This window comes from Stegodyphus dumicola, chromosome 11, assembly GCF_044657685.1.
Source record: "Stegodyphus dumicola isolate Sdum_Otavi_A_Nest chromosome 11, ASM4465768v1".
NCBI classification, from domain to species: domain Eukaryota; kingdom Metazoa; phylum Arthropoda; class Arachnida; order Araneae; family Eresidae; genus Stegodyphus; species Stegodyphus dumicola.
The window spans coordinates 81852064-81867833 of NC_140778.1; the positions used below are offsets into that span (position 1 = coordinate 81852064).

General features: G+C 34.0%; 1 protein-coding gene across 12 annotated transcripts in view; it reads left to right on the forward strand.

Moving 5' to 3' along the window:
- Positions 1 to 15770, forward strand: part of LOC118203853 (uncharacterized) — a 262288-nt gene that overhangs the window by 15791 nt on the left and 230727 nt on the right. For 3 of the 12 annotated variants that reach the window (XM_085826905.1, XM_085826909.1, XM_085826906.1), the window contains 3 exons: positions 2867 to 3012; positions 4899 to 5044; positions 6928 to 11638. The gene's annotated coding sequence lies outside the window, so the exon portion shown is untranslated. The other 9 variants (XM_085826911.1, XM_085826912.1, XM_085826917.1 and 6 more) reach the window with 9 other exon arrangements.

Sequence of the window (15770 nt, forward strand, 5' to 3'; positions counted from 1 at the left end):
AAGCAAGTTATTCGCTTCTTCTTAGAAGAGGTGTAACGACCAGGATCAAGACTGCAAATTTCTGAAAATGTAATAATCACTTTCCCTGCTAAGCTTGCACTCTCAAATGGTACTCAGTATGGAAGCGAGTTATTGCTCCCACTCTGTCGTACTTTGAACATCCGAGATACAGTGGACTATGAAGCTGCCATCCAAGCTATTCCGCTCCTTGAAGAAGCACGTGACCATCTGAACGCTGCAATTCCCGGGATCAAGTCACTCCATCCACACCACTTGGAACTCGGCCTTGTGGAAACTATTAATATTCGCAACAAATTCAAGGACGATATTACCTCAATCCAAGGAAAATGTGAAACCTTTCTTTCAAGTATAGACCACCCAGAAGCGTGTCATTTTAGAAAACGAAAAAATAAACACCGTTTCCTGTTCTCACCATCCCTAGAATTTAAGAACCCTGCGAGTCTACGGATGCCGCCAAGGAAAACAAGTTCACTACACCGAAGAAGTTCGCACGTCTCAAGAGCCCTGAACCTGTCCCGCAGCCGGAGCTAAGCAACCAATTTTTAATGCCTTAGCGAGTGAAGAAAACATGGATACGAACGCTGCTGATAATACCGAAAACACTATTATCACTAATAGCCTGTGCAACGTCCCTCACGTTATGATAAATACTACGGATGAGCACCATCAAATTCTCACGGACATCAGTGAAAATACCGAAGCCAAATTCGTAGGCAAATTCCATCACGACTGTCTCCGTGTTATTTCTGAAACTTTGCAAGATTACAACCACATTGCAAAATTTTTAAATCAACGTTCCATTGGATTTTTCCTGGTGAAACACAAAAATGACAGACCCGGAAAAATTGTGATAAAAGGACTGTCCGTTAATACTGATGCTGATAAAATTAAGCAAGTTCTGACGGATTTGAACTTTCAAGTGTATAAAATTGCACGGCTCAGAAATTTTCGTATGAAAGCTCCCCTGCCTATTTTCCAAGTTCAACTGCGTCATACTCTGAATATTGATGAAGTTTATGATATCCAGCAACTCCTTCGATTTGCCGTGCAGATCGAGAAGTATAAGCCAAGATTCTCTGTGTATCAATGTTACAACTGCCAAAAAATTAGACATTCATCTGATAGCTGCAAACTCCCCCCCAGGTGTGTGAAATGTGCTAAAAACCACATCTCTGCGGAGTGTGATCGTAAAAAGACTGACGAACCTACCTGCAGCAACTGCTCAAAAAACCACGTTAGTTCCTATCGTGGTTGTGAATATTTTCGGAAATTTACGAAAAATCCTCATCCTTCACATACATAACCAGGCGTGAGTTATGCTGACGCGGCTAAATCCCAAATTCCCCCTGTGCCTCTAACTCCTAAAGAAACTGATGATACCCAGCCTCAACAGATTCAAGACATCGGTTACCCTGCGAAAGAAAGTGATTTTAAATCTATATTGGACCTTATGAATATTTTCAAACAGATACAAGAAATTTTCAGTAACGACTGCATTAGAAAGTTTGTTGCAGCTTTCAAAGAAAATCATCAACACCTTCAAGCAGCCCCTAGCAACCCTGAAAAACTACTAATTCTGCTGAACATCTTTCAATTAGCAAGCGACTAAATTTTTCACCGTACAACTCTTTTTCTCCAGGATCATGAAGCCTTATTGCGGCGTTAGCGCTGATAAGTTAAGCACCAGGCAGCAGGGACAGGACTTGGGTGGGTGACCACCTGAGAACTCTCCCGTGGTCCGCCCACCTCGTTCTCTATTCGTGCTTACAGGAGCACCGCGGCTACTGGCTGGCGGATAACTTCTCCTCGGCGACTTATTCCAGAAAACTTTTTCAGCTATGCAATTTGGCTCGGCATGTTATTTGTCCCTATCCATTATACTCTTGTTTCTTTTATCATACACTGTTCTCTCTTTTAGGAACTACAAATGCTATGGTAAATCAGAAGCTCGAAAATCGCCATCACATGTTATTCAGGGATAGCGCATCCGCGCGGAGGCCCGTTTATTGCGAACTGCGTTCGCCTGAGTCGTCGGGTGCCTCACCTTTAACTAAAGCCATACATAATATTAGCAGATAAATCACTAATACAAGAAAATAATCAGCAAGAAAATATTGAAAAAAACTTACAAGAATACTTGCAAACAGCAAAAACGCCGGAGCGTTGTCAAAACGCAGACTACACTCAGGAAGCTCCGGAAAGGAATGAAAATTGCACTTGGGAATTACGGTTATTTATAAACTTTTTCCGGACTTTCCCTGGTAGTTGGTGGCGCCACCTAATGTGAAACACCAGAACTATACTATTTTCATTCTGTTTTCTCAAAAACAGAAAGGGACACTGCGATTATCTTTTACGTCTGTGTGACGAACATAAAAGCTACATTGAAATGGACTTCGTTACTGGCGTTTCGTACCGAATTCACGTCCTTTTTTTACAGTTTTGAACCTCTTAAAAATCAGTTTTATGTCATTGTGAGTTCTACTGATTTCCGCATGCTCTGTCAAACTTGCGCACATGTTTCCTGGTGTGTTTTAAATTAATTGTCATTTCTTTCTCTGTATCAAACTCATTTCCTCCTTGTACATTCCATATTCTGTGAACAAGAACGAACGTGAATTTAAGAGAGTTTTTCATAAATGATCACGAACTTTTGATTAAAAGAGACTTCAACAGTTGCGTTTATTTATTTCCCAATTTTTTCACTGAATGCATAACTTTAATGTCTAATTTCTGTATTTCCGTGTATCTTATCTTTACTACATTCTTTTACTTTTTAATCCCGTTTCAGTTTCTTTATTCATTAAGATATTCTTATATAAGAAATTCATTTTCTTTTGTTCAGGTAATAATGTCCAAGTACACTACGGCTACCTGCATGAGGGATGGACGTCTGTTTTGCACGTTACACAAAGTGAAACCAGTATTTAGCAATCTGAGTGCTGCTCTGCAAGTGGAAAATTTGTAACAATATGTATCTATGCATAGCACGTATAAATTTATATAGCTTGTATTTATATATATGTGTTTGTGTTCGATTAAATTTCTGTTCAAATATTTATTAATTTAGTGCATGTTCACTTGTGAAATCCTGAGAATCTCCTGTGCTATTAGCCTTACATTTGAGATACGTGTTTCAGTCCTTCTAACATGCTGTTCATATAGATGGGTGTGTGTTTAATCAAATTTCTATTTAAATATTTATTGAATTAGTGCATGTTAACTTGTGAAATCCCGAGAATCTCCTGTAATAGTAGCCTTACATTTGAGATATGTGTTTCCTTAGTTCTAACATGTTGTTTATGTGTTTATATAGATGTGTCTGTGTTCATTTAATTTTCTATTTAAATATATATTGAGTTAGGACACGTGCATTTATGAAATCCCGAGAGTCTCCTGTGAAAGTAGCCTTAAACTTTATATATGTGTTTCCCTCCCTGTAACATATTCTTTATCTTTCAAATTATTTATGTTCTTTTAAATTGAAATTTATTATTTATGTATGTAGCATGTCCTTATGTAGATGTGTGTGTGTATTCAATTAAATTTCTACTTAAATATTTATTGAATTACTGCATTTGTGAAATCCCGAGAATCTGCTGTGAAAAGTAGCCTAGCAATTAATAGTTCTGTCTCTCTTTCTCCCTGTAACATGTTTATTTTTACTTTGCTTTCTGCGTGTAGGCGGCTTTTTAACAAAGCTCGTGCGTTTTTAAGTATTGTAAGTGTTCTTGTATGTATTTTTCAATGCTTTCTTGCTTTACTATTGATTATTTCCTAGCATTAGTTTTTTATCTGCTGATACTATGACTTTAATTACAATTGAGTCACCCGAGAACGTGGTACGAAGAGAAGTCCTAGATGCGTCTGGAAACTCCTTCTTAATCGTAGCCTTTATTGGCTGCAATTATGAAGGATTGGCATCTAGATGAAGTTAGGCCCGAAACCTCAACAGACAAAAGGTAGACTATGCACACAATAAGCCAAGCCCGTTGTCCGTTCGGGGGCACTTTTCGATCCAACGTTCTCTTCGTAGCACGTGGCGGAACGTTTACCACGTGGTCGGGTGCCTCACCTGTATCTAAAGCCATACATAATATTAGCAGATAAATCACTAATACAAGAAAATAATCAGCAAGAAAGTATTGAAAAAAACTTACAAGAATACTTACAAACAGCAAAAACGCCGGAGCGTTGTCAAAATGCAGCCTACACTCAGGAAGCTCCGGAAAGGAATGAAAAGTGCACTTGGGAATTACCGCTATTTATAGACTTTTTCTGGACTTTCCCTGGTAGTTGGTGGCGCGACCTAGTGTGAAACACCAGAACTATACTATTTTCATTCTGTTTTCTCAAAAACAGAAAGGGACACTGCGATTATCCTTTACGTCTTTGTGACGAACATAAAAGGTACATTGAAATGGACTTCGTTACTGCCGTTTCGTACCGAATTCACGTCCTTTTTTTACAGTTTTGAACCTCTTAAAAATCAGTTTTCATGTCATTGTGAGTTCTACTGATTTCAGCATGCTCTGTCAAACTTGCGCAGATGATTCCTGGTGTGTTTTAAATTAATTGTCAATCCTTTCTCTGTGTCAAACTCATTTCCTCCCTGTACATTCCATATTCTGTGAACAAGAACGAACGTGAATTTAAGAGAGTTTTTCATAAATGATCATGAACTTTTGATTAAAAGAGACTTCAACAGTTGCGTTTATTTATTTCCCAATTTTTTCACTGAATGCATAACTTCAATGTCTAATTTCTGTATTTCCGTGTATCTTATCTTTACTTCGTTCTTTTACTTTTTAATCCTGTTTCAGTTTCTTTATTCATTAAGATATTCTTAAATAAGAAATTCATTTTCTTTTGTTCAGGTATTAATGTCCAAGTACGCTACGGCTACCTGCATGAGGGATGGACGTCTGTTTTGCACGTTACACAAAGTGAAACCAGTATTTAGAAATATGAGTGCTGTTCTGCAAGTGGAAAATTTGTAACAATATGTATCTATGCACAGCAGGTATAAATTTATATAGTTTGTATTTATATATATGTGTTTGTGTTCGATTAAATTTCTGTTCAAATATTTATTGATTTAGTGCATGTTCACTTGTGAAATCCCGAGAATCTCCTGTGCTATTAGCCTTACATTTGAGATACCTGTTTCAGTCCTTCTAACATGCTGCTCATATACATGGGTGTGTGTTTAATCAAATTTCTATTTAAATATTTATTGAATTTGTGCATGTTAACTTGTGAAATCCCGAGAATCTCCTGTAATAGTAGCCTTATATTTGAGATATGTGTTTCCTTAGTTCTAACATGTTGTTTATGTGTTTATATAGATGTGTCTGTGTTCATTTAATTTTCTATTTAAATATATATTGAGTTAGGACACGTGCATTTATGAAATCCTGAGAGTCTGCTGTGAAAGTAGCCTTAAACATTATATATGTGTTCCCCTTCCTGTAACATATTCTTTATCTTTCAAATTATTTATGTTCTTTTAAATTGAAATTTATTATTTACGTATGTAGCATGTCCTTATGTAGATGTCTGTGTGTATTCAATTAAATTTCTACTTAAATATTTATTGAATTACTGCATTTATGAAATCCCGAGAATCTGCTGTGAAAAGTAGCGTAGCAATTAATAGTTCTGTCTCTCTTTCTCCCTGTAACATGTTTATTTTTACTTTGCTTCCTGCGTGTAGGCGGCTTTTTAACAAAGCTCGTGCGTTTTTAAGTATATTAAGTGTTCTTGTATGTATTTTTCAATGCTTTCTTGCTTTACTGTTGATTATTTCCTAGCATTAGTTTTTTATCTGCTGATACTATGACTTTAGTTACAATTGAGTCACCCGAGAACGTGGTACGAAGAGAAGTCCTAGATGCGTCTGGAAACTCCTTCTTAATCGTAGCCTTTATTGGCTGCAATTATGAAGGATTGGCATCTAGATGAAGTTAGGCCCGAAACCTCAACAGACAAAAGGTAGACTATGCACACAATAAGCCAAGCCCGTTGCCCGTTCGGGGGCACTTTTCGATCCAACGTTCTCTTCGTAGCACGTGGCGGAACGTCTACCACGTGGTCGGGTGCCTCACCTGTATCTAAAGCCATACATAATATTAGCAGATAAATCACTAATACAAGAAAATAATCAGCAAGAAAGTATTGAAAAAAACTTACAAGAATACTTACAAACAGCAAAAACGCCGGACCGTTGTCAAAAAGCAGCCTACACTCAGGAAGCTCCGGAAAGGAATGAAAAGTGCACTTGGGAATTACCGCTATTTATAAACTTTTTCTGGACTTTCCCTGGTAGTTGGTGGCGCCACCTAGTGTGAAACACCAGAACTATACTATTTTCATTCTGTTTTCTCAAAAACAGAAAGCGACACTGCGATTATCCTGTACGTCTGTGTGACGAACATAAAAGCTACATTGAAATGGACTTCGTTACTGCCGTTTCGTACCGAATTCACGTCCTTTTTCTACAGTTTTGAACCTCTTAAAAATCAGTTTTCATGTCATTGTGAGTTCTACTAATTTCAGCATGCTCTGTCAAACTTGCACAGATGTTTCCTGGTGTGTTTTAAATTAATTGTCATTCCTTTCTCTGTGTCAAACTCATTTCCTCCCTGTACATTCCATATTCTGTGAACAAGAACGAACGTGAATTTAAGAGAATTTTTCACGAATGATCAAGAACTTTTGATTAAAAGGGACTTCAACAGTTGCGTTTATTTATTTCCCAATTTTTGCACTGAATGCATAACTTCAATGTCTAATTTCTGTATTTCCGTATATCTTATCTTTACTTCGTTCTTTTACTTTTTAATCCTGTTTCAGTTTCTTTATTCATTAAGATATTCTTAAATAAGAAATTCATTTTCTTTTTAGTTCAGGTAACAATGTCCAAGTACACTACGGCTACCTGCATGAGGGATGGACGTCTGTTTTGCACGTTACACAAAGTGAAACTGTATTTAGCAATCTGAGTGCTGCTCTGCAAGTGGAAAATTTGTAACAATATGTATCTATGCATAGCACGTATGAATTTATATAGCTTGTATTTATATAGATGTGTTTACATTCGATTAAATTTCTGTTCAAATATTTATTGATTTAGTGCATGTTCACTTGTGAAATCCCGAGAATCTCCTGTGCTATTAGCCTTACATTTGAGATACGTGTTTCAGTCCTTCTAACATGCTGCTCATATACATGGGTGTGTGTTTAATCAAATTTCTATTTAAATATTTATTGAATTTGTGCATGTTAACTTGTGAAATCCCGAGAATTTCCTGTAATAGTAGCCTTACATTTGAGATATGTGTTTCCTTAGTTCTAACATGTTGTTTATGTGTTTATATAGATGTGTCTGTGTTCATTTAATTTTCTATTTAATTATATATTGAGTTAGGACACGTGCATTTATGAAATCCTGAGAGTCTGCTGTGAAAGTAGCCTTAAACTTTATATATGTGTTTCCCTCCCAATAACATATTTTTTATCTTTCAAATTATTTATGTTCTTTTAAATTCAAATTTATTATTTACGTATGTAGCATGTCCTTATGTAGATGTGTGTGTGTTCAATTAAATTTCTACTTAAATATTTATTGAATTACTGCATTTGTGAAATCCCGAGAATCTGCTGTGAAAAGTAGCGTAGCAATTAATAGTTCTGTCTCTCTGCCTCCCTGTAACATGTTTATTTTTACTTTGCTTCCTGCGTGTAGGCGGCTTTTTAACAAAGCTCGTGCGTTTTTGCTGTTTTTAAGTATTGTAAGTGTTTTTGTATGTATTTTTCAATGCCTTCTTGCTTTACTATTGATTATTTCCTTGCATTAGTTTTTTTATCTGCTAACAGTACGACTTTAGTTACAATTGAGTCACCCGAGAAGTGGTACGAAGAGAAGTCCTAGATGCGTCTGGAAACTCCTTCTCAATCGCAGCCTTTATTGGCTGCAGTTATGAAGGATTGGCATCTAGATGAAGTTAGGCCCGAAACCACAACAGACAAAAGGTAGACTATGCACACAATAAACCAAGCCCGTTGTCCGTTCGGGGGCACTTTTCGATCCAACGTTCTCTTCGTAGCACGCGGCGGAACGTCTACCACGTGGTCGGGTGCCTCACCTGTAAGTAAAGCCATACATAATATTAGCAGATAAATCACTAATACAAGAAATAATCAGCAAGAAAGTATTGAAAAAAACTTACCAGAATACTTACAAACAGCAAAAACGCCGGAGCGTTGTCAAAAAGCAGCCTACACTCAGGAAGCTCCGGAAAGGAATGAAAATTGCACTTGATGAAAACGACAGTATCTAGACCCATCAAATTTTGAATAATGTAATCCTCCACCCGAACATGGACATCTTGATGGGCGAATTTTTAATTTGTTTTAATTTTTTTCATAATTTGTAAAACTTTTACGAATTTTTTATTATCAAACTCAACGAGTTCAGATCGAGCACTGTACGGCAAATAACAGTTTTATCTCCAGGGCGGAAATTCTAAAGATATGCTGTTTTCAAATGTATAAGGTTTACGGGCGACGAACGTGATATTCAATGAAAAGAAGTTTCCTCTTGGGCGTAATATAAAATCCGAGTGCTTCTAGATTTTATTTTACCTTTTTTCCCCCCCCTTCATTACGCTCAGAAAATTTTATACTCCAAATTTTATAAATTTCTAAAATAAATATTCCACTTTAATGTTAATACGAGGGCTATCCAGAAAGTAGATTACGTTTTGGAATAAAAAAATAAACAAAGTATAGGAAACAAATTTTATTATATACAGATGAAAGCCACACTCAAATACTACTTTTCTACATAGTCACCATACAAATTAAGGCATTTATCGTAGCGATGTACGAGCTTGGAAATTCCTTCGTCGAAAAATTCGGCCGCCTGCGCCTTCAACCACTTCGTTACCTCTTCTTGCCTTCCGTCTTGCACAAAACTTGTGGTAACCAAGCTTTTCGCTGATGATTTCGTGCAACAAACTTTGCGAAATTTGTGGAAAACTCAAAGAAAGTTCCGTTATTGTGAAATTTCGATTTTCACGGACTTTAGCATCGACTTTTTCGAGAAGTTCGGCGGTCACTATGCTGGGTCTCCCACTTCGATCTTCGTCGTGAACATTGGTTCGGCCATTTTGAAATCTTATGACCCACTGACGCACTCCACCTTCAGTGATAATGTTGTCCCCATACACTTCACGAAGCTGCCGATAGATTTCTATCGGTTTACAGTTTTTTGCAGTCAGAAACCTTATTACTGAGCGTACCTCGCAGCTCGCGGGATTTTCAATTAACGCAGACATTTCAAACCGTCACAGTATCTGAACGGAGCACAGCACGAACCTCTCACTAGCACGGCTAGATGCAGACTGAGCTGCGCAACGCTCTGACCCCAAGATGGCCGCGCTAGCCCCGCCCCTAGCGGACACAGACGGAAACGTAATCTACTTCCTGGATGGCCCTCGTATGTTAACGATGATACAATCAAATAAATGACTGTTTTGTAATGTTATTATAGTTTTGAAAATCACTGCCTGAAAATGGTCATTAAATAAAAAAAATTATCAGATCTTGTTTAATTTTAGCTAATTTATTTCAAAGCATCACGTACCATGAATCTTATTTAATTTGACATTATTTGTACGCAAAATTAAGTTCATAAATTTTGTGCCTAGAGTTTTTACCGTTTTACCAAAGTAAAGATGTTTGTACAAGAATTAAGCGTGAAAAAAATGCACGAAATGCACTAAAAAGTGCTTTAATGAGAGGATTTAATATATCTCTTTAAAGCAAAAAACTGTGGCTTTCATAATCTCATACTATACAATGTATAACATTTAGTAATTAAAAAGAGTTATGTGATAGAAACGCCATACGATTCAGTGTTAAAGTAAACCAGATTGTCCCTACTCTTTCTTACCGACATGTCGGTGACGCGCGCCCCGCCCACTGGGTTACTGTATCTCTTATAAGGCCCATGGCTCAAGCAACCCTAGAGCCTTGGATTTGTATGTAGGAGGTACTGCCACAGTGCCCCAGGGTTGCAGGGCACACACTTTGGGAACCCCTGGACTAGTAATTATTTATCCAGATCTGTAAATGTAGTTGAACAAATTCAAACTTCTATTACTCCTGGTCTTATGCACACAAAGAAAAACAAGCTCTAGATCCTTACTGTTTAGAAATAAAAGAAAATTTACAAAACAATAGAATTCCAAAACCTCCTTCACAAGTTTTTCAATTGAAAATGATATCCTGTATTGTAACTTTAAGAATCCTAAAGCACGTTGGCAAAACGAAAATCGAATAGTCTTATCAAAAACATTAGTTCAAAAAATTTTGCAACAAAATCATGATTCAACTTGTAGCGGCTCATTCAAAATTTTGCCCATTCACCTCTTTTCAGTAGAAGATCGAGACCCCGCGGGCTCTAGGAATTTTGTTTACGTTGGGTTTGCGAAGGGGGGGGGAGGTTGACTTCTGTTATGTGTATGTAAAATCCATTATGCTTTATTCTCTTATTTACCTGTACTTAATTTGTTTGTTTACTAGAATACAAACTTATACTGGGTTTAATTTGTATTTTCACAGCACTAATACCATGTTTTCTATTTCATGTTATACAATGTTGCCGCAGTATTAGTTATAGATATATATGTACTTAAAGTACATAATATACATAAGTTATAAATATATAGACCTTGTTCAGCATATATTGTATATTTCCTGATACACCAAAGTTTTGATCAATGAGCATCACATTTACTGTCTTTTTCTAAAATTCCATTAACATTTATAAGTAGCAACATATATCTAACAATACCTATATATAAACTTAATATGACCAGAAAGGGTTAAATTCTAAATTTGTGATTTTTTATGTAATGTTCAACGTGCTTTGAGGAATCAGTTAATTAAGTTAGATTAATTCAAGGAAATAACTTTAAATTAAGTGCAGCAAAATTTGTGTATAATTTAATGGGCCAAACAAGGAAGTTGTGTGGTGTTAACATCAGATTTTTTAATATCACCCAGTTGTTATTTCTTAATGTTAACTCTTTCCTTTTGATCAAGAATACTCCAGCAAATGGCATCAAACGTTTCATAGTCTCTCCAAAACAGCTGCAAGAAATACATTTTCAATGTCTCCATCCTGCAAAATCATTCTACATGGCTTATATTAATAAGCGTTATTTTATCACATTCACTGCTAGCAAATATAATCGTCATCCACTACTAGTCAACATAATCACACAATAATAATACTGCAGAATGAATATTATTTCTTTATCTGTTTATTTTGTGATTCAAATTTTAATTAACCTGCTTTTTAAAATTTCAACTTTAGAAAACAGTTTTGCACTTTTATAGAGGGAAAGAAAACTGACAAAAATTTTTATGACATTTTACATCTGTAGAAATGACCTTCTTAACAGTAAGTCAAGTGAATAACATACCATCCTAAGGAAGAACTAAGCACTCAAAATTGCTTTATTATATAATGCCTCAAAGATTTCCTATATATCTAAAAAATAAATACATGCTGACATAAAGCCTTGACCAATGCTTCTTAAATATATAAAACCAACAGAAAGGTTGCAGAAACAAGTGTGATGTGAAAGCTAAACGGCACACATGATGTTCTTGAGGTTTGGATTCCCAAGTAGGAAGTCATCGCATTGTCCTGTAATATAGAGTGGAATGTTTGCACGTGCTGTCGAGGAGCAGAAATACTGGGTAAGTTCCTATTTATTGTAATGCAATTTTATGTTTTGTTCATTGAAATAATTGCTTACTATTACTAATGTTGAATTAAGTATTAATTGCGAAAAACACACGTATACCTCTTATGTTTATCTTCATATTCTTTACACTGTAGATGCTTCTAAATTAAATTAGTAGATTGGCCATTATTATTAACTTTATTTCGGAATTTACTTAATATATTTTGTTTAGGTGCTGCACGGAAGTTTTCATTTTATGTGTGAAATATCTAACGTTACATATATTCTTTTATAAGTTTTAGCTATTATTTTGCTACTATTTTATGAATTTTTAACCTAATTATTTATTTAAAAGCTTGACAAATTTTAAAAATGTAAATTAAAGTAAACCTATACTATACAATAAATCTAGTTAAATTAAATGGGAATGGGGAAATTCTAAGTTAATGAAAGCATTCCGTACTTGAAGAATAGACCAGTAAAAAAATTTCTTTATTTTTATTGGGAATTTATATATTAACTCATCACTCAAGAAAGATGTATATTTTTTTGTTTTTAAATTTATGCTATGTATTTGCATACAATGTATTTAAGTATTAGGGCAGTAAGTTCATTTGAACACATAAATATTTTTAGTTTACAAACGTCTTTCTTCAGATTTCAAATAACATTTTACTGTTCAATATTCTAAACATGAGTAATATCTCATCAAAAGATGAGTAACATTTATTTGTAAAATCAAGTTAATTTTTTAAGGATATTGGAATTATTATTTTGCATTTAAATCCCAATAATCTGAAGCTTGATATTACTTTCATTTGATTATTTCAGCATGTTTTAGATATAAAAATTATCATCATTGATGCCAGCAATAATTTAAATATAATAGATATCTTTATTAGAAGCTTAAGTGTTCTTCCGGTGCGACTTTCTGGAAATCTCTTTTACTCGAATTTTAAATTACATTTGAAATCCTCCACCATTCCTGTTGGTTTTGGTGTATCGAAGTTCAAATGTATAATCATGCAATGTTCTAAGTGTGCAAATTTAAATTACAGTCAAAAGCCTTTAATCTGGACTCGTCGGGACTTCGGCGATTCCGGATTATAGATCATCAGTTTAAATCTCGTAAGATGGCATGCAGAAATTATACAATTAAAAATATTAAATCGTAATTTATGAAATAAAGAGCAGTTGTGATCTAAAGGGTATCAAAATTTACAAAAAGAAAAGCTTAATATATATTTGTTTACTTTATTAAACATTTCTTTCAACGCGCGCATGTGTAAAGCATACATTACGCATAATCGAAATTAGAAAATTGCAACCAGAAAACTATTTTATGCATATTCGTGATATTTATAAAGATGAGGAAATTGATTTAAATCATATCGGAGTACATCAAGATGAAACACTACATTTAGTAATGAATTATGAGCCGAATAAAATAAAAACATCTGCCCTGAAGATGAGGACAGTGCTGACAAATCAACTTCCAGTTCATTGCGCAATGCGACGACCCCCACCCCTCAGAGCAGCGTGAAATTGATAAACAGATTTCGGAATGGTTAGAGAAACAAAACATCTCTCTGTCACTTTCTTCATGCCTTTATCCATTTTTTCCACTTTTTGTTCGATGGACATCGAAACATGCTTTCGCTTTGTAGATCCTTTGGCAGCTCCAGAATCAGAAATTCTTTTTGACATAATCGAAAGTTCAAGCTTACTTTTATTAAATTGCTCTAACAGTCTGCAAAAAAATAATAAGCCGGATCCAATTTGAAGATTAATTAACAACGCAAACTGCAACATTAACTGCAATAGATAATTAGATAATTTTAGCTTAGCTAATACCGTCCGTTATACGTTAAACGCGCAAGCGTAAACGTATTATGCGTTTACGCATGCACAGAAAGTTTGTAGGTCATTCCGAATTATGGACGTCCAGATTAAAGACTTTTGACTGTATTATAATATTCATATAACTGATTTTTGTACTGTTTTTACAGGAAATATGCCCTTTAATGCTGTCCATCATATCTGTCTTTGCAAGCTGCTAGTTGCAGTGAAAGTCCTAATGAGAAAAAAAAAAAAAAAAAATGAAAACAGAAGCAAATTGTATCATGAAAGCTATTGCCGATAGTAAAATATCAGCTGCTGAATATAATAAATCTAGGACCTTTTTCAGATTTTAATGAACATAGGTTTTCTGTATTTTGAAATCTTGTGTATAAAGAAAACATCTTGATTTTTTAAAATTGAAATACAGTGATGTGTAACTTTAAAGATGTTGTCCATATATCACCATCCAAGAAAATGAGAGCTGAAGTTTTACTAACATTCACTGTTTTGAAAAAATAAATAAATAAATAAAATAATTGTCACTCTTGAAGAAACAGGTTTCAAAGTAATTGTTGTTAGTAACACTAATTCCATTAATATGTCCTGTATATCTTTATTTAATAATCCATTATCAAATTTTGTATTTCCCCATCCTGTTAGTGCAACTCGTCCATTGTCTTATGCAGTTCAACCGGGTCATATTAAATGTCTTCGTAAATTACTCTTGCAATTTAATTTATTACGTTACATTTAAAACATTAAAATTTGATGGAACTGTAATTAAATGTGTTATGTAAATAAATAATTTTAAGGACTTCATTCATTTTACAGTATTATTTTAAACATTTTATATAGATAACAGCAATAGTTGTGCATTACGTACCAGGATTGAGATTTATACTCATGTTTTTTCACATCAAAATATATTTTTCATTTAAGATATAAATTGTATGCTTGGAAACTACTTTTGACTAATTTTTGTGTATGTATATAATTATACATATGTAAAATTTCAGAGGTTTGTATGATGAGAAAACTTAGTAGATATTGTACATATATATATATTATAAATTCCGCATAGTTGAGAGTATATTTAAGACTAATAAATAACATTTTTCCTTAATCAGATTTTCAACGAATAAGGCTTTATATAAACATCTCCTTTCGTACATACAAATAAGATAAAAATAACATATTATAGAAATTTTTTGAGATATCAAGGAGTTTTGGTTTTCTTAAAACTGATTTTTAATTGAATGATTTGAAAATTCAGATTCTACTAGTAATTTTAGGAAACAAAATTTAATATTTAGGATAATCAAGTCTTGCTGGACTAATTATCAAATCTTATTACATATAGAATTTTAATGCATCTTTAACAAGTTTCATTGCTCTCGACTGTTATGCGAGTATAATTATAATAATGTTCTTAAAAGCTTCTCATTTTAAATTTAAAGTTAATAATGTTTACTTAACCTTAAATTAGTATCTATTCTAAAGTTTTAATGACTTTTATAGTTTCAAAAAAGCTATGCAATTTTAAAAACAATCATATTTCTCTTTCTTAAAGTCTTTGCCTTTATTTATTACATTATAGATAGAAAATATAAATATGAAGTCAGTGTTTAATTTTCTATATAAGCTTTGTTTGATTAATGTTAAAGAATGTGATCATCAGCATTAAAAGTGCAATAGTAGTAGTAAGTGTGTTTCCTATTTCTAGTCTGAAAGCAATAAGAATTACAATTATTTCATTTAAAAAAAATTATAATTAAACCATTTTAAATAATTTTTATTGAGGCGATAAAACTGCTTCAGAACAAATACTTTCTCACAAAATTTTTCAAAATTTATGAAATATTACCAGCTGTAAATTTGGAGGTATCATCACAAAAGTATTATAAACCATTAAAGAAATATATTTTAATTTTCAGTAAATTCAGTCTAATCAATTAAATACAGTTTGCAAAGATATTCCAATAATAACTTTTTATTTCAGAAATATAGTTTCTAGATTATTCTGAGAGTGGATTATGTTATGCAAATTGATACTCATATGCTGGGAGAAAACACCGCTATCGGAAGTTCCACCTTTTTGTTTTCTATGGCCTAGTGCTCGTGACGTTAGGAAGCAATGTCAACAAA